This window comes from Lagopus muta, chromosome 18, assembly GCF_023343835.1.
Source record: "Lagopus muta isolate bLagMut1 chromosome 18, bLagMut1 primary, whole genome shotgun sequence".
Lineage (NCBI taxonomy): Eukaryota > Metazoa > Chordata > Aves > Galliformes > Phasianidae > Lagopus > Lagopus muta.
This window is the reverse complement of record NC_064450.1, coordinates 9,985,941-10,004,474: the sequence shown is the minus strand read 5'-3', so window position 1 is coordinate 10,004,474 and position 18,534 is coordinate 9,985,941. Positions and strand designations below refer to the sequence as shown.

The 18,534-nt window shown below is 51.9% G+C and overlaps 1 long non-coding RNA gene across 1 annotated transcript; it reads left to right on the top strand.

The window, feature by feature from the left end:
• Positions 1 to 13,266: 13,266 nt before the first annotated feature.
• LOC125702147 (uncharacterized) lies at positions 13,267 to 15,805 on the top strand. The gene is made up of 3 exons (XR_007380462.1): positions 13,267 to 13,564; positions 13,688 to 13,897; positions 15,113 to 15,805. It is a non-coding gene; the product is annotated as an uncharacterized LOC125702147 (long non-coding RNA).
• The last annotated feature ends 2,729 nt before the right edge of the window (positions 15,806 to 18,534 follow it).

Below are 18,534 nucleotides of genomic sequence, written 5' to 3'. Positions count from 1 at the left end.
GACAGTACGTGGGTATGTACCTCCTGCAAATATATATATAGGATTTAGAAGCAACATCACGATGTATTTGATGCGTAGCTGTCTTCAGAAAGATTTGCACCGGAGTTGCAGAAGGATTTTGCACGCTGGCTGCACAAAGTCTCCCATGCCCTGAACACAAACCAGGGTGGCACAGAGGAGCTGCTCAGAGCAGCAGGGCTGCGAGGCTGGAGGAACCACGGCCACCAGCTCCCCTCAGAGTCCGCAGGCACGAGATCAACACCAAATCCTGCTGATGCTAAAGATGCACTGGCTTAGCAGCAGCCCCTGCGGCTGCAGGAAGGAAGGGAGGGGCAGCCTTGTTTTCTTCCCAGGGAAGGCCAATGACTTGTGGAATGGGTGTCAGAAGCTGCGGGTTGGGCTGAGTCATGAGGTTGGCATGGGGCGTTTCTCATTAAGGCTGGCTTGAATGCGTGCCAAAGAGGATTTCCAAAATTCACAGCTCGTCATAGGGTTAAAAATCCCACGGTCTGCTATTCTGCTCCACCGCGTGCAACCAAAAACCTGGGGAGGTTATGCAGAGGTTTGTTCTGTAAATACATTTTTAAAATCTTGAGTACAAGTGAAGTTTAAAAGAAAAAACAACAGAAAACCCCACTTCTAAAAGAGTGAACCCTCACAGAGGACCTTTTCCCTCTCTCTGAGGTGGATCCAAAAGCTGTTGTGAACCCTCAGTGTGGATCTTATTATGGGCTAAATCGAGATGCTTTGGAGTTGCTGAAATTCAGATCTGAAGTTCATAGTTTCAGCCCATATGCTGTGTATAAAAGGAAGAGAAAGAGAAGCATGTGCTTTTTCTTCCTTTTGATATGCAAAGATTTAGATGAAATACTTACTTTCCAATTTTCTTTTTCAGTAGAAACCCGCCAGATTTGCTATCGAACATGAATTACCCTGCGATGCCTGAAGAGCTCCTGGAGTGATGGAGGACATCGAGAGCCAAGGGATGTGTGCAGAGCAGCGGCTGCTGGGGCAGCTGGGAGCCTTGCTGGCTCCTCGACATCTGAACTGAAAGGTTGTGTCGTCATGGACCTGACCTCAAAATCTAAAGAGCTGCTCACGGAAAGGAGATCTGCCTGCAGCAGCAGTGCTGTCCCTTTGGCTGCAGACATCCCAGTACGGCCGAGTCAGAGCAGCAGTGCGTGGTGGGACCTGACTGTCCAAACGCTGCCAGGCACAGCGCCAGAAGGAAAGTATTTCAGATTTCATGTATTCATGAAAAACAGTAAAAGCAGATGCAAAAATGAGACAAAACAAACCTTTGCCCACTAGGTGGCTGTAATTGTTATGGCCCTGCTTAGTTTTTGCTATTAAATTGTCTTCAGCAGAATGCTTTCCTCCTTCCTGTCCTGCTCTGTGCGCTGGGATCTCTGTTGTGCCGGGCAGCACCGAGCTCCTCGCTCAGTGATCAGTGATCTTTACCAAACATCAGTGTTCAAACCAGCTTGCTGACTGTGCTGGAGGCCCAGCGGTGTTCTGAAGGATGGAGCGCGCATTCTTTTTCACTACCAAAAGAAGTACTTCATTTTCAGATGGCATAAGTAGCAAACAGAGATGAATAACCCTTTGGAAAGGCTTTCCCCATGTTGTGTCGTTAAGCACAAGCAGCTTTCTATTACTGTTGTATCACCAAAACTTTGCAAAGCTGATGGATGAAAGCCCAGAAGGCAGGATTGAGCATCTGTGTCCTACATTTAGGATCAGCGCCGATGTGAAAAAGAAGCGGGATCTGCAGGAAAGGAGGCTGGAGTGATGCAGCACAGGGAACGCGCTGCTCCATGCTTGCACCAGGCTCAGTTCTGGGAGGAGGAGCGGGGCAGCGCTGTGCCCACAGCCTGCAGGCCCGCCTGCCAGCAGCACGGGTTGTGTCTCATTCCAGTGGGATTCCCCTCACCCAAAGTAGTGCCCTGGTACCACGCATATATCCAGCACCTCTGGATTTCAGAGTCTGGAAGCGATTGGCACAAGGGGAGCTGCAAGATCTGCCTTAGAAGAACTTCAGAATGGCTCTGGCGGTGGTTTCATTTCAGTCCAGTAGACCATGCCATGCATTGCTCGCTCTTGCAGAAGTGCCACAGGAAAGCGCTCGGAGGCCACAATTGCAGTCAGACCAGTTGTGTTCTCCCACTTTAACTGCTTCTTCCTAAATGAATCCCAGCAGAGCGCTCTGTTTTTGCAGGCCCCACAGAGGGAGGTGTCCCTGGGCACTGAGCTCACCCAGCTGCACGCTGGCCGTGCCCCAGGCGGTCGCACTGCTGTGCTGCAGGCTGCCTCTGCCCTTCCCACTGCATGCAAAGCCAAATGCAAAGCCGAGCCATGCATTTCAATCGAGTTCATCACCCGCTGTCTGAACACCGTATGGAATTATGGTAATTGAGAAGGCATAATGAGCCTTCACATTCACCTGACTGTAAGTAAGGATGAAGTGCTGAACTAAAGTGGCTTTTTCATCCTAAATTGGTCCTTATTCCCAACACCTCTACAAGATTGTCCTGTGTGCAGAGCTCTGAACTGGGTCATTGTGCCTGCATTCTGGGGATGTCCTCAGTGAACTGTCACCAGCCTGCACAGGCGTTGTTTTCCTAACTACAAAATAGGATAAAGCATTTCTGATTCTGCATCAAAATATTGAGACTAATGGCTGAAAGAGGTAGGACCGTTAAGGGTGGAGGTCTGTTTTTAATTCTCTCCTGCTTCCTTGAAATTAGTTCCTGCCATCATCCTTTGAAACAGCCTGAGCACATCCCCAGCACTGGGGCTCTTCCCCAGGCTCCCTTGGCTCGCTGACTCTTGGCTTCCCTGCGCCTGCAGCAGGTCTTGCTGAGCAGGTTTAGGTGAAGTAATCTCCACACAAACATTCTGCAAACAGATCAATTCCGTGTTTGATATCAAACATCCTTTCTGGACCCCAACAGGTTAACAAATGTCTTAGTTATGAAATTATCAACCAGAACAGCAAGCAGCATCAGACCACATAGATCTGAAATAATTTAACTTCCATCACGGAAGTTTCAGCACTGCAACATCAGCAGTATGAATAGCTGCCATTTCTGAGAACAGCAAAGGACAAGTGGTTACGGTCTGCAGCTCCACGGCTGCATTCGGCGCAGAGCTGAAGACTCCCGAGAGCAGATTTGGAAAGGTGCAGAACAGCTGGGGCTGCTGACATGTTGTGGTGGAGTTATGGATGCCTTGTGTTCTCAGCCAGGAGACACACAGCAGCAGAGGCATGCAGACCCAGCCGGCATTTTGGAATGCCACACACCTGCAGCCCAGAGGGAGCCGCACACGTAAGGGTAACAGAGGTGTGTGCGTGGGGCTGCCCCCAGGGTTGTCCGACCCATGAAGGAGATCGCAGCTGGGAGCCGAGCCGTGAGGCGCAGCAGCGAGGAGAGCCCCAGCCTCTGGCAGAGGGATGGAACAGCAGCCCTGGGAGCCCGGCCCCGTGCCAGCCTGGCGCACACCTTGCCCGGTGAGCAGGAGCTCTGTGTCCTCTCTCATCTCACCTGGGCATCGCTCTGAAGCGAAGCATTGCTGCCCAACACGCACTGCATTTGGTGGGGAGTTCTCTTTGCACGCTCCCTTTTGGTTTTGTACCATTTCCAGCATTTCTGGCAAAAACATTTCCTCTGACTGTTTTCCTTCTAGAAACAGCCTCTTCCAGACAGGGCTGCTCTGCCACCGCGCAGCGGGCAGACGTGTGGCTATTTAAAACGTGGAGCTGGAACGTCAGCCAAGCACTTGTCTTGTTCCAAGCAGAGCTGGAGCTGAGGGCACACAGCGGGATGCACCCTGCCCGGCCCGGGGGCTCAGCAGCATTACGGCTCCTGTGCTCAGTTCAAGGCTTCTGGCGACCAAATCAGTGACAAAACCCAACAAGGTTTTAGGAGCAGGTATTTCTCAGCCTGGCATTGCTGCCCTCGGCTCCCAGCTCCTCTGCTCTCTGTGCCCAGCAGTTTAATTAGTTGCCAAGCTGTACGCAGCAGCGCTCGGCAACTCCATCAAATCTGACGTTTTGCTAACATGAGGGTCATTGGTGATTCTTCTGCCACCCACTGCAGCCCCCCCGTTCTGCTGGGAGATGCAGAGTCATGGCTCTGCCTGCCTGGCTCCCTGCCACCCAACTGCTCCTTTAAAACCCCATACCTCCCATTGAAAGAACTCGGTGTCCTGTTCGCCAGGAGGACGTCAGTGTTTCTATGGAAACTCTTCCCAAAGATTCTCGCTCGGCGCTGCTGCTGCGTATTGTATGACCGGCTTTGTGCATGGCAATTCATTATAGAGGCTGTGACGAAAAGGGAGCAGCTTTCTGCCCAGAGGGAAAAAGCATTCAGAAAAAAAAAAAAACAACAACAAAAACCACCTCCGTATTAATAAAGTAAGCCACTAAAATGGAAGGTGCCAAAGCCATTCGGTATGTGAGTTATGAATGGAATCTGCTCGCCTGCACTGCTTGCAGAGAAGTGAAACGTACCGGTACCCGAGTAATTAGCTGAGCTGAAGAAATGGACACATTCCATATAAGATATTTTTTGTTCTGAGTCGCTGAGGAGAAAGTTTTCCACCACAATCGCCACGATCAGTGAGTGCCACGCAGCAATGAACGGACCCACACAGAGCCTGGGACGTGCGCTGCTGTGGGTGCAGGGCTCTCATCCAGCTCAGGTTTCACATTTGAATTAATGTCCGTGAAGGGGACGTGGGATTAATAGGCTGACAGAAGATTCACATCACTTTCCCATTTTCCTCAATAACAGAAAATCATGGGGACCAGCAGAGGACACTCTGATGGCACTTACGTCAGTCTCCCTTGCAGGATATGTCCAAAGGCAGCCAGACTGCTCACCCCGTGGAAATGAGCAGCACACATTAAATGGCAGCAAGGCAAAAGGTCTGTGTCTCACTCTCACCTCTACCCCAGGATCACCCTGTTGTTTCCTATGGGGAGGCCTCTGCTGACTTTGAAGATGTGGAACTCTGGGAGGTTGATGTGACGGGGCCCAGCAGTGGGCTGGCAGCAGGGCTGTGCTCCCAGCACGCAGCTCCAGGCGTTGGGCCGCCCAGCACAGGAGTGGGAAGCAGCCCCAAACCCAGCAGCCGTCTGAGATCTCCTGAAGAAAACACAATGCTCATGCACTGAGCTGGGAAAAAGCACCCAGGGAAAACTGGGCAGAGAATGAGAAGAGACAAGTATTTTATTTTTAAACCTTATGAATTTCTGAGTGGTTCTGCTGTGTTGCTTTCCTAGGGAGGAAGGCAAAGTTGGGAAAATAGGAATTTCAAACCATGCTCCCTGATGCTGCACTAAGGACTCGCATTACCTTTAGCTGACGGTTCTGAGTGCATTCTCATTGATCTACCACAACTGTGCTCTTTGTGCAGAGAACATTCTATTCTGAGAGTGTAATCTAGACCCATGCAAACCATATAGATGTTTCCTGAGAACATAATTTAGAAAAAGAGGATGTAATCACTCCTGTGCTGCATGCATGGCGGCTGTGCGCTTTACGCCCAGCCCGTGGCCCCGTTTGGAATCTGCACCAGGGAAATCTCCCAACGCCCCCAATGTGGTTCTCGTTTTGCAGAAAGCCTTTTCCATCTATTAAATATGCAAGCCTTCGTGCCTTTGATTTTAGCTTGCTAATGATATCTCATGCTGAAATTATTTCGAAGGATCTTGGAGGTTCTTGCACATGAAATTCAGGGATTACTCCTGAGGGAACCTCTGTTCTTGGAGGAGAGGAGAGCAGCGATGCGGGCAGCAGCTGCAGGGCGATGGGCACAGGGCAGTGCTACTGGGGGGAGATCGTTCCTGGCAGCATAACAAGGCGGGTTCTTGCTTTCAGGAATTACGCATAGAAGAGCTCAGAACTCATCTGACCCGCTCCAAAAAAAGATAAAAGTCTGTTTGCCTACGCAACCCATGTGCTGCTGTTGTGTGACTGAAGGTGAATAGCTGGTGTGTTCTTCTCATACATCAAGCCATTGCCATTCTGTTTCACTGCTAGGGCCAAATCTGTCTCAGTTCAGCAGTGGCTGCAAAGTATTGTCCACAGTGGGGTTTTGTGTGAAATAAGCACGCTCTGGTCACGATAGGAAACCAAACCAAAATTAAATCCAATTCAAATTAAAAAAAAAAAAAATTCCTTCTCGGAAGGCAGCGGAGCAGGTGAGTCAAAGACAGAATGGAAATATAGGTAAAGGTGGAGAAACACAGATATAACTACATTTATCTTAAAACATTCCTTTAAAGTCACAGGAAAGCCATTTAGCGCATGCGATGCCTGAGGTTTCTTAAACAGGGAAAGAAATTGAAATGCTGATTTTTGCTTTCATTGTGTAGCAGCAAAAACGAGCGTGGCTAGGAAGGCTGACCCATGGGAGATCAGAAAGTGAAGTCACACACTGGCAAAGGCAGTGCTGGCAGGGTGCAGAAACAGCGTGGTGAGATGTTGTTTGAAAGACAGCACAGTTCAGGACTGAAGATGAAGGAGAGGTCAGTGCAGCTCTGGAGAAGCGTCGTTTCAGATGCTGGACATGGTCAGGTCATGACAGCCATGGCATACGGCTGCGGAGGCGCTGGGCTGCGCTAAGCCGGCGTCACCAGGTGCCACCAGGAACTGACAGCACTTCTATTCTCGAGTTTCCAAAGCAAATCACCTTTACAGAAGTGATGGCTCAGCTCTCACTACACGCCACGTCTCCTCCAGCAAGGCGCCCAGCAGCACCGTGCATTTCTGCCAGTCCTGAGCAAAACCCAAAGCGCGGAGCAGCCCGGCGCTCCGGGGAACGGACAAACCCACCCCGTGTGTCCTCCTCATCTCTGGTTTCCATGACAGTTGCATAATCAGACATTTATGTAAGTAGAGGTTTCCTCTTTAAATAGCAGGCTGTGATCTCATGCGCACCTACATATCACCCATCTGAACGGCGATGATGTGCCAGTCGTGTAGAACTCGCTTTGCTTCCAACTGATTTTCCCGTATTTATGGTGGCTGATGAGCCTGGAGGGAGCCGTTCACACACAGCTGATTTCTCAGGGCCCAAAGCAGCCGCCAGCCCCAGCTCTGACACGTGGCTGTGCTCTGCACTCATCAGGCCCTGCTCCACCGGGGGTGGGCAGATCCTCACACATCCCCCCACTGCTGCAGCTGCACCATCGGCCCCCGGGGGCTCCTGCAGGTGGGGGTCATTCAGCCAGCACTGTGCTGGGCCTCCTGCAGGGCTCCACCAAGCTCACACCAACACAGAGCTCCATCCACGATGACAGAAATACAGCCCTCCTCCCAGGTGAGATATTAGTTGAAATGAGGAGAAGCAGAGCTGCTATACAGAATTTCTGTCCTGCTCTCACCTCAGCTCATGTAGTGAGATGGAGATGCACTCAGGGGTAACTGCAGTTACATCTGCTTGCTGAAAGATCTAAAGAGAGCTGTGCTCCCTGAAAGAAGTGGCAGCAGACGCTGCAGTCCCAGTGCCAGCAGCTCTCGGTGTCTCTGGGTACTGTGGTGTGCTCCACATGTGAGCTGCACGTCCTGCTAGCAGCCAGTCCTTCCCAAACCATCTCTTTAGTACTTTTCGCACCACTACAGCACCGTATGCAGAATGTGCTCTGGGATGAGGAGAGCGGTGTGGGGAAGAAGCGGGCAGCCGTGCCAGCCTTCGGCCTCAGCTCAGGGCCATGGCAGCTGCTGCACAGAGCCTGCTCTGACTGACAGCATCACGGCCTCTTGTTCCCACTAGCAAACAATTGGCAAAAATATCTTCCTTCGCTCCTCAGCCTAATCCTCCTCCTCCCTCTGAAGCTGCTGTAGTGACCCAGCAGGGCGGATTGGGCTTTGCAGGTGGTTCAGATGGGTTTTGCCAACCCAGCCACATCTCCATGGAGCTGCCATCCCCCTGTGGTCCCACTCTGCCCACCTCAGCACCGCCTTCAGTCCCAACACAGCCCAGGTTTGGAGCCGGGGTTCCCTGCTGGTGTGAATCCCCCGGAGGCAGCACGGCTGCTCTGCCGCGGCCGCTGCGACGCAGTTATGTAAGGGGATTGTTAATGCTTTTATACGTTGGCGGAACTGAAATTAAAAGAGGAAATTATTCTCCTGATGCTCAACTCTAATCCCCATCTGTCTGTGTTTTTACTTTCCTGCACTTGCAAAGCTCCCTGATCAAAAGGTCTTGAATAGATTCCAGATTTCCAATTTAGTTTGCTTATGCAACCCAAAATATTATGGCAGTCTTTCCTGGGGGCGATTAAGCATATATTTTCAGTTCCTCCATTTCTCTTGGTTCCAAGAGCGCTAAAAATGGCACAAAGCTTGAGCTCATCCCATCCCATTAGCACCACAAACAACCTTTTTTTTTCTTTTTTAAGTCTTTTTAAAAATATGGGAATAGTCATCAGCTTTGCAGGGAAGGAATATATTCTGAAAAAACGTGATTTGCTGACCGTCCCCTGTGCTCAGCACAGAGCAGTGTGTGCAGATGGAGCTGTGCAGCCAAGGCTGCCAGCAGGACAGGGCAGACAGGGGCAGGGACCCGGGCCCAGAGTGCTTGGGAGCTATTTGGGTCGAGATTTTCTTCGTCCCATCGTGAGGATGAGCTGCAGATGCACAGCTGGGAACAAATCTCATCTTTCTTGTGGTTCAGAGAGCACTCGTTCATCCCCATCTGAAAACTGGCACTGAGTGCTTTGATCCTTTTAATCTTTCTTCTGCTTTCCCCACCCCTAGCCAAGCAGTGGGGCTTTGTGACCCCAAAGGTTTCCTTTGGGGAACAAGCAGAGTCCTGGCAATGGGAGATGGGGCTTTTACCCAGAGCACAGCTGGGGTTTCATCCTGCTGTGCTGCTGGGATCATAGCCCCTGTGAGTGGTGAGGGGACAAAATGAATCTGCTGGGTACTTTAGGGTGGCAGGAGGCCAGCAGCTCCTGCAGCTTTCAAGGGCAGGATGCCTGATCCCAGGAAGGTCCCCCTCTGGCCACTGTTCTGGACCAGAAATCTGAATGGCAGTTGGTCCAAATTTGGGCTGTGGAAGCTGTTATTCGTGGCTGTTACTGAACCCCAGAAACTGCCGATTTCTGGCTCAGCCGGTGCTGGGCTCCAGGACAGTTTGCTTGGAGAGCCCAAGTGCTGTCAGTCCAATGCAGTGCAGAGGAACTCTGTGCTCGAGGTGCCCAGAGGCAAACAGGGATGGCAGAGGATGGCACACAAACCCCGAGCTGCTGCATTGTGCTGGAATCTTCAGACCATCTCTGCTGACTGCTTAAATCAGCTGCTGACCCGTACACAAAACACCCCCAGCATGAATTTTCCCCTGGTGATGCTTTCGTCTAAAGCACACAACTGATGAGCATACCTGTAACCTTCAAACAGAAAGGATACACCGACAGGGAGCCATCCAGCAAAGGGAGCAGCAGCCTGCGTGGCTCAGACACACTCAGCAAAGCGGCTCTGCCCAGATCACATAAGCCATTTATTACCTGCACTTCAGCATCACCCACAGCTTCAGAACCGGTGCTCTGTGTGTTCAACAGCAGCCAAATATAGAGCAGGGAGCACCCAGTGCCACCACACAGCATCACCCAAAGGGACGCAGTAATCCCCGCAGAGCAGCAGTGCTGCCAGGGGTGAGCTGCCCAGTCTGGATGCCAGTAGGATATCTTAAGAAACCTCTGTCATGTTTTTAGCAGGACAGAGGCACCAACTGGTGCTGGAGAGGCAAGAGGGGAAATCACTAAACTCCACAATCCAGCAGCAGGCTTTAAAAGGAAACTTTGCCTTGTGCTGGCTCACATCTACATGCGGATGAGAGGTGCTGAAGAGCAGGAGAGCTGAGCTGTGGGGGTTCCCCCTGGTGCCACAAGGCCCAAAAGCAGGCAAGGAAACCCAGGGCAGCACGCACCACACAGGGCGGCCCCCGATCAAATGTTGCTGCTCTCAGCGATGAGCAACTGCTCATAAATGGCACCGGATCCCATTACTTCATGACCTTCGCTTCCCAGCCTGGCAAGGCACAGATTGCGGTGCCTGCAGGCTGTGCCCATGCAGGCAGCCCCGCACCGCAGAGCTCCCACACGAAGCGCTGCTGATGCCCTGTGGTGAGCCAGCCCATGGAGGCCGTATGGGCAGCAAGGTGGGGCCACCCACATTTATTTCACAGAATCATGTGGGGGCGGTTCGGTCAAGTCTGGCTGTTGGTGGCTGCAGTGGCCGCCCGCACACTGGGACACAACTCACACACTGGTGCTCCATTGCTGCCACTTTGAGAGGACATCCATACAACATGGAAAAGGATGGACAGTTGGGGTCAGTGCCTTCTCAGCCATCTTGTGACAAAAACAGGCAGATTTGGATAGACCTACATAAAATGCAGCTGTGCTTTGCAAACCTTTTCTTTTTTTTTAAACTAGGTCTTTTGAATGCTAACCAGCAGATGAGGTTATTTAAGTGCACGCAGCACACAGCACATCACTGCCCTCCCCCTCTCAGGCTTCCATCAGGAGGAGATTTCCTGCTCTCAGCTGCAGCTCCTGGCTGGGCTGAGGGCTGCTGGGCTCACACGCAGTGATCGGAGCACAGGGAGGGCAGCTGCAGCACCCAGAGCAGCTCCTGTGCTGACAGGAGGGGGACACATGGAGACACGTGGAGGGAAAGAGCATCCAGAGAAATAATCGCCATCCCAACACCTGTCCTGTCACACCCACTGCCACAGCATCCCATGCAGCACTGCTCAGCAGCTCCATAGGAAAGCGCAGTCCTTCAGGACAGATGTGTGTCCCAGTGGCTGTAATTGCCCAGTGCTGTCTGCAGTACAGCACAGCTGGGCTCGTGCTGCTTGTTTCTTTTAAACTCACCATGAAGTGTCTACCACCAGGGTTGGACCTCAGAATTTGATTTGGAAATGTTACTAGGATGATGATGAGCAGCGTGCAACTCCTGCCCAAGCACTTAGCCGTAAATATGCAAAGGCCTTTAAGGGCTCTGCCTGTCTGCCCCTCTGCTGCACTGCCACAGATCCACCAGCATGGGTTGCAGCGTTGGCTCTGCGACTTCACAGCCATTGCAAACAGCAATCCTGCTGGTGCTACTGGGGAGTGTGGGGGAATCCCAGCTCACTCCAGAAATGTGTTCTGCCCTGAGCACCCCCTGCCCTCACGTTGATCCCATGTGCTCTGTGCCAGCCAGGTGTGCGCCAGGGCTGTTGTTGCTGAGGGGGCAACGCAGGGCTGACAGGAGAGTGGTGGGCTTCTCTCTAGCTGGAAATGTGTTCTTCTTTATAGGGTTGAGGTTCCCTCAATAGAGCTCTTCATGCCTGGGGGTACCAAAGTCCCAGTGGAGCTGGCTGTGGACATGGGATGCAGCAGGGCCACGTTCTGCAGAGCTTCCTGGCACCACCACCAGACTTTGAGCCTCTTGGATTCAACTCTTCTGCAAAATGTATTTTGATGGGGATTTTTCTTGTTGCAACCACAAGCCCTGCCAGCTTCAGGATAAGCAAAGCTGGTCCAGCTCATGGAGAAAATGTGCAAATTGCAAAACATGGCAATTTTTAATGATGGAAAGAGCCCAGATGGATTCTCCCAGTGTGTTTGCAAGGAGGAGGAGTGACTCTGAGCATTGCTTGGCACGTGGATGGGGCACAGTGGCTGAGCACCATGCAGCCCCCGTCCAGGTGCAGAGCACATTGTCCTGCAGGGAATGAGCAGAGCTTTTTTGCCCACCACAAAGCCTGCTGTTCCATAAGCTGCTCCACGTTTCCTTAGCAGAAGCAGTGGTAACCTGAGCGTGGCTTGGCAGCACGGCCTTGCACCCCTTGCACCCGCCTGCAGTGCTCATATCCATGGTGCTGCCACTATGATGTATGGGAGTGCTGGGGAAGGAGAGGTGGCATGAGGGGCCCCTTCAGCAGAGCCTCACAAAGAGCAAAAATAAGCCCTCGCCTGTCCCCATGGCAAGCACTGCTCCCAAGGGATGGGAAAATGGTACAGGGAGATGTGTGCGTGCCGCTGCCCACACCCCGAGTGGGAAGAGTTTAATGGGAGCTGAGAAAGAACGGCATGTAGGAGGAGATGTGAGCAGCACCTTTTTGTTTTCCTGGACGGCAGAGGGAGGTGGAAAGGAACTCCCCTCCTGTGAGAATGGGAGCTCAAGGTGTGGGACAGAGCCGCCCGCCCAGGCTGAGCACCAGCAGCACTGCAGGGGTGGCGGCAGCGGGCAGAGCACTGCTGCCTTGAGGTGCCCGACCTGAAGCTCATCCCTCCCCAACTCATACAGACAGGAGAGATTCCCTCTGCCCTGAGCCACTCCGCTACAGTGATGCCGGTGACCTTGCAAAAACTCATCACTGCCCCTAAAAAAGTAGGCACGTGTGATGGAGGCACCTGCAAAGGGAGGTGCAACGCCAAGGGCCGCTCAGCCCGTAATGCAGCACGGCTGATGGCTGCATTCAGTTCCCCACATCGCACTCTGCCAGCACTGCCCTCAGCACACACAGCTGTGTGAAGGAGGCTCTCACAGATCCCATCTTGGAGAAACTCTGTGTCCTTTGGTCACGGAAAGGAATGAAAGCTGCATACAACATTCAGTACTCAGTAACCCCGCTGCACAGCCCCGTGCCTGCATAAATCAGAGGCTCTCATGAATATCGCACTGTACCTGCGGCCGCCTGACCCACCCGCTTAACAAAGATAAATAAAACGTGAACAAAGCGACAGTCACAGGGCCCAGCAAACAGCAGTTCTGAGAGCCTGAAAGGTCACAGGGCACAAAGGGAGACAGATCTCAGTGCCACAGCAGGAGGACGGCGTGACCCCACAGCGCAGCGCCCCGCCAGGAGCACACAGCACACAGCGGAGCACAGCGCTGTGAGCCGGGCCGGCTGGGAGCTGCGTGCTGGGGCTCCCCCCCACAGCATCCCACAGGAGCCCAGCCTGTCAGATGTGGTCATTCAGGCACAGAGTTGCTTCGTGCTTGTTTCTCCAGTCCTAACATCACATGTGATTGCTGCTGCAAGCCCCTCAGAATCCACCAGCGGCCCCAGAGAAGAGCTGAGCTCTGTCCCAGACTATTTTCTACAGCAGCTTGTCCTTGCTGCATGACTTCCCACCAAACAGCAGCTTCTGCCTTTAGGAACAGCAATTCCATGCAGCTCCTCACCCTGCAGCCTCTCCTCCACCAACACAGTGCTGCACCCCCATCTCTGGACTGCGAAATCCTGTCTTAAAGCATGCAGAGAAGGTTTGTGTTGCAGCCAGTGAACGCTGCTAAAAGGGCATCGAATGCTTTTTCCGTTGTCATTAATTGAGTGAAGAGAAAACAGACTCTGCTGCTGTCATATCACGTCAAAATAATTAGCTCTGCTATAAATAGCATGGCTTACTCACTTGTTTCTTTTGCTTTAAGGTCAGGGCTGCAGCCGGACGGAGCAGCACACTGCAGAGCCACAGCACTCTGTGATCCCACGGCCACGCACTTCCATCACATTCACACCAGCCAGCACTCATGTTCGGATAAGAAGAGAGGAAAAAGTGCGTTAGCGAGCCACACGTATGCAGATTTGCATGGCCTTAATTAATGAGCGTTTTCAAACCAACTTTTGCTAAACTACCCTTGCTTTTGTTGCATGATGCTGTGCACGTTTTTTTCTCCAGGTCCTTGCTGAAGCCCACAGCAGATCCCTAGGAGCAGTTCTGCACGCTTGCAATGGTTCAAGCCCAAGGTCCGAAGCACTTACATCAAACACTCCAGAGCAGCCTCGAGACACAGGAGAACCTTCTACAGTCTTTTTACAGCTGAAATGAGTTCCTGCTGGAGCTCAGGATTCAAAGTGCCCTCCCAAATGATGCTCTGTGCACCCACGGGTGAGACCCCAACCTCATCCTAATGCTGAGAGTTTCTGGAGCTGCCTGTGGTAACGGAGAACGGTTTCTTTGAAATACAAAGAACAACTCAGTAATTATATGACTCGTAACAGAGACGTTATGAGAGCTATCAGATGAAACTCTGCACGCTGAATCTTTTAATATTGAAGAGAAACGTAGCAGTTTTCTGCCCATGCTAAGCCTGAGCTCACTGGCAGCATCTCCTGCCTTGCTCCTGCTGTTCCCTGTCTTTTAGATGAGCGCATGAATCACAGTCTAATAATAATTTTTGAAGAAATCCTTCCTTCCTAGGAAATCACATTCAGCCACGGTTTGAAATGAATTCTGTGAATTCACCAAATATTTAGAAAATACATCTAGAAGCCAACAGCAACATGCTTCCTTTACCTACAGATGTTGGGCATGATGCAGCAACCAGCACTGGATGGGCAACTCATCAGGGGAGTGTCCAAGGGAAGAGAAAAATTGGACATAAAAGCTCTATGAGCTAATTCCAGCCCACCAGAAAGCCAGTGCGTGCTCCAACCGGCCATCCGTTCCCTACCGACCCCTTCCCTGCTGACCAATGTACCTCCAACGCAGCCATTCCCATTTCCAGCAGTCCCTTTTAAGCTCCCATTCCCCACTCTGCAGCACAGCACCAAAACCCAAAGACAGTTTCAAACCTTGAAGGCCCACGTGAAGTCTGTGCACTGCAGCCAGTTTGGCAGTCGGCACTTTAAAAATCAGAGCCAGCTCCACAGCAATGATTTGCACAGCACACGGTGCCTAAAATTAGCGTGCCTCCATCTCGGAGGAAGCCGGATTGCTGCTGCAGGTTTCTTGGGCTAGAGAGAAACTCACAGCATCTGAGGAACACAGAGTGTCTGCCAGGCAGTGCTCTCCTGGCACCACACAAAGGCAGGGCAGGACTGGGAGATGGATCTCTGCTATCTGTAGGATTTGTTAGGGATGCCCATCCAGATTCTCAGTCAGTGCCCCCATTACACCCCTACATTACGCACAGTTTCTCCACGATAACAGCGCTGCAGCTGAGGCCTGGCTGCCCAAGCAGCTCGCACGCTGCCTCATTTCATTCTGCAGAGGAACGGATGCCCATAGGAGGATGCACGAGTGCACGGCGGGCGTCTCTGACCGATTTAAATTATTCAAAAAGTCAATCAAGAGCTAAGTGCTAAGCTGTTTTTATTTCAGCTTCAGATGTGGCTACAGCCGCTCCCCCTGAGACGTGTGAATAATGAATGCAGTTGTGTAGTGGGATCACTCAGGACACGCACAGCACTGAGCTGCTGCTCAGATTCACTGCTCTCCAGCTCAGCCCTGCAGCCCACCCTGGGCCACGCTCCCTGCTCAGGCCCTGCTCCGGGTTTCTCAGGGCTTTGCAAAGTCCCAGATGCCCATGAGCTGATGGCAGGTCCCTGAGGTGCACAGCACCATGCTTGCATTAAATTTGCACAAAATAAACTCGCTGTACCAACAACCCAGTGAAGTATGGGGCTTCGTATTTTACATGAATGCTAGCCTGCAGCTAATTTCATTTTCTGCTCTGTTGTAGAATTGGAAGGTAATGACTCTCTCTCAAAAATACAATTAAAATGATTTGCCTATGACTTTGACTGCAACGTACATCTTATGGAAGGAGCCCAGAGTAAAAGCTGGGCCGTGGGCTGAGTCCTGCCTGGTTGCAATTAGGAACAGAACAGCCCCATGACACGAAATCTGATGATACAATGAACTTCTGACCCACAGCAGAAATCCGACCGCCACAGCCCAGCTCCTCCAGTGCAGCTCTGCAGGAAAGCAGAAGTCCTCACTCAATGTTCAGTTTTCCTCAGCCTTCACCAGTGGAATTTTTATATGATGTGAATTAAATATGGCAAACTTTGCAGGCAGAAGTTATAAGTGGCTGTGTGCAGTCCAGGCTTCCTTCTGCTCCTGTAGCCGCTGCCGTCACACCTTGCATTGGCACAGTGGTGCCCAGCAGCAAAATGAGGCACTGCTGTGCCCAACTCCACTGGGAATGAAACACTGAATCCAGTACTTCTGGGCTCATCGCTTTTTGCCCATCTTGGCTCCATTTTCTGCTCCCAAGACTAAGAATTAATCCTATATTCCTCATTCAGGACTCCCAGTATGCGCAGCAAAGTGCAGGGCACCCAGCTATACGCCAGCAGTGAGCTGTGGGAGGAGCGCCCAACAACCTGGAATGTGTCAGAGCCGCGGAGCTGACAGCTCCACAGCACTGCAGGAGCACCATGAGCTCTGTGGAGACGTGTCTCCATGCTGGATGGAGGCCAGCACAGCAGTGCTCCTTATCTGAGCTCCTGCTCCACTTCAGGCAAGTGCGCTCTTTGCTCAGAAATGCCGATGGCCAATGCACACAGAGCTGGGGGTGCGGAACCGGGCGGCTCCCCCCGCTGCTCTGATAAGCTAAAAACAGATGGAAGGTCTAAGCCAGTTACGTGGAGCACATGATAAAATTCCTTGCTAAAATGGGGCCCCAGTCAATGTGAGCTTAGGGTGGAACTCCAATAAACGGAGGGGAAGAACAGGCGCAAGAACAGAGCCAAAGGTTCTGCTGGGGCGAGGGCTGGGCCCCGGCGAATGGGGAAGCAACGTGACCCAAGAGGAGGCTGGACGGTGCGGCTGCTCCACGCTGGGGCTGCAAAGCAGGAATTTCCTCGTGGGAGCGCTGCCAGGAGGGTGAGGAAACAGCTTGTTTGTCAAAGCATGGAGTGAGGAGAAAGGAGGGGTCGGAACAAAGGCTCTCGAGCAGAGCTGCAGGCACCATCAGTGAGACAGAACATTTGTGGTGCTGCGAGCTGTGCTGCCTGAAAGGGCTTTAAAGAGCTTTCTTTTGGCTTTTCTAAGTAAGGTGAAGTAATAGAGTTCATCTCCTGCGTGCGTCCACGCTCAGCATTCAGATCTCAGCATTCAGACACCTGGTGGAGCCAGGGTGCCAGAGTCCATCCTCAGTTGTGATGCCTAAGCATCAGCCTGGTCTGGGAACTGAGATTAGTAGAGCTGTGTGTGCAATAGCAGGGCTTCGCTGTGCAAAGGTGCAATAGAGCTGAAAAATCCATGAAACCAAATCCCAACAATGCCCAAAACAAAGCTCTGAGAGGCTCTGTGCACTGCGCCAGCTGAAAGCTCAGAGCAGCGGTTTGGGGACCTATTCCCAGCACACAGAAGAGGACTTCATGCCTGAAGGATCTCGAGTGACTGATTGCATCACCATTCATGGCACCATCTGCAATAATTAGAACCTAAAAATGGGAACTTCCGCTCAGAGCAGACAGCAGTGCCTGTGCTGCTCCCCTTCTACCAGAGAAATTGTTGTGAATTGAGTCTTCTGCAGGATGTGGAGGGAAGCACAACGCTCACACTGAGCATGATGTAGAGGGTCTTGGCCTCTTTTCATGCCAAGGATCACAAATCAGTTAAGAACTCCTTGTCGCTCGGAAACTCCAGTCATGGCCGTATCAAATTGCTGTAGCAATAGCTTGCATGGAAAAATAACATTCAGGATATTTTTATTTTTAGCTGCCTTAATGAAATATAGCAGATGGAAATAAAGAGGAGAAGCCCATCCTGTGTGACTTGCCATCTGTCTGGGGATCAGCAACAGGTCCATCATGGATCACAGGTAGAAAATTACTGCGTAATTAATGTCAGTCTTCAAGCTACCTTACAGCTCTTCAGTCCTGCACTCTACGATGTGAGTTTCAGTGCCACTGCGAGAGAGACACTCACAGCACAGCCTTCATTTCAGAGCACAAGACCTCAGGCTGAGCCCCAGGGGCTCCTGCAGTTCCCCATGGAGGTGGCAGCAGTCTCAGAGCCATCTACTCAGTGTGGGACACACTACTGGGATCCTCATGGTTAATCCTGATACGGATGTTTGTATCCTGCCTGCAGTTCTGCAGCACTACAAGCACAGGGCCATCTCCTCTATTGGGCTGGTAATGTCAATGCGGGGTTAAGAGCTCTCACCCCAACGTCGCCTGTTGGTTTTACTGCTGGCATGCGGCTGATCCGAGTCAGTGCAGGAGCTGCTCAGGAATCCGGCCCTCCAAACTGCTCTGATTACCTCTGTGCTCCACTCGCTGGGAGGAAGCCTGTCATGATTTGTGACATCCTAAACGGGCACACTGCTAAAGGTCAGGAGCTGGGCTCTGTGCAGGAGATATTTGCTCAGTGCTGTCATCGCTATCCCCTCTGCTCACACTGCCGTGTCACTGCAGCTCGCTCTCATTTTCCTTTCTGGGAAAATCAATGCTTTGTCACAAGAAAGTTTGGTATTTCACCACTGCAGGATATTGGTAATTCATCTCCTGTAATGGGATGTTGTTATCAGATGGCTTTAACCTTGTTTAGTGCCACCACTCTGCCAGCTCCTACAGCTCGCTCGATCCTGTTCTGGTTACATTCACGCTCTGACTTAAGAGCGCAGTGCTTTAGGTCTGCACAGTAAGAAAGGCTGTGAGGAAGGGCAGTGTGTGCGGAGCTCCATGTGCTGGGGGAAATACTGCTGCCCCGACCCCTTTCAGGGTACTGCAGCACTCACCTCCACACCCAGACACCACAATTGCATCTTAGCCAACAAGTGACAACTG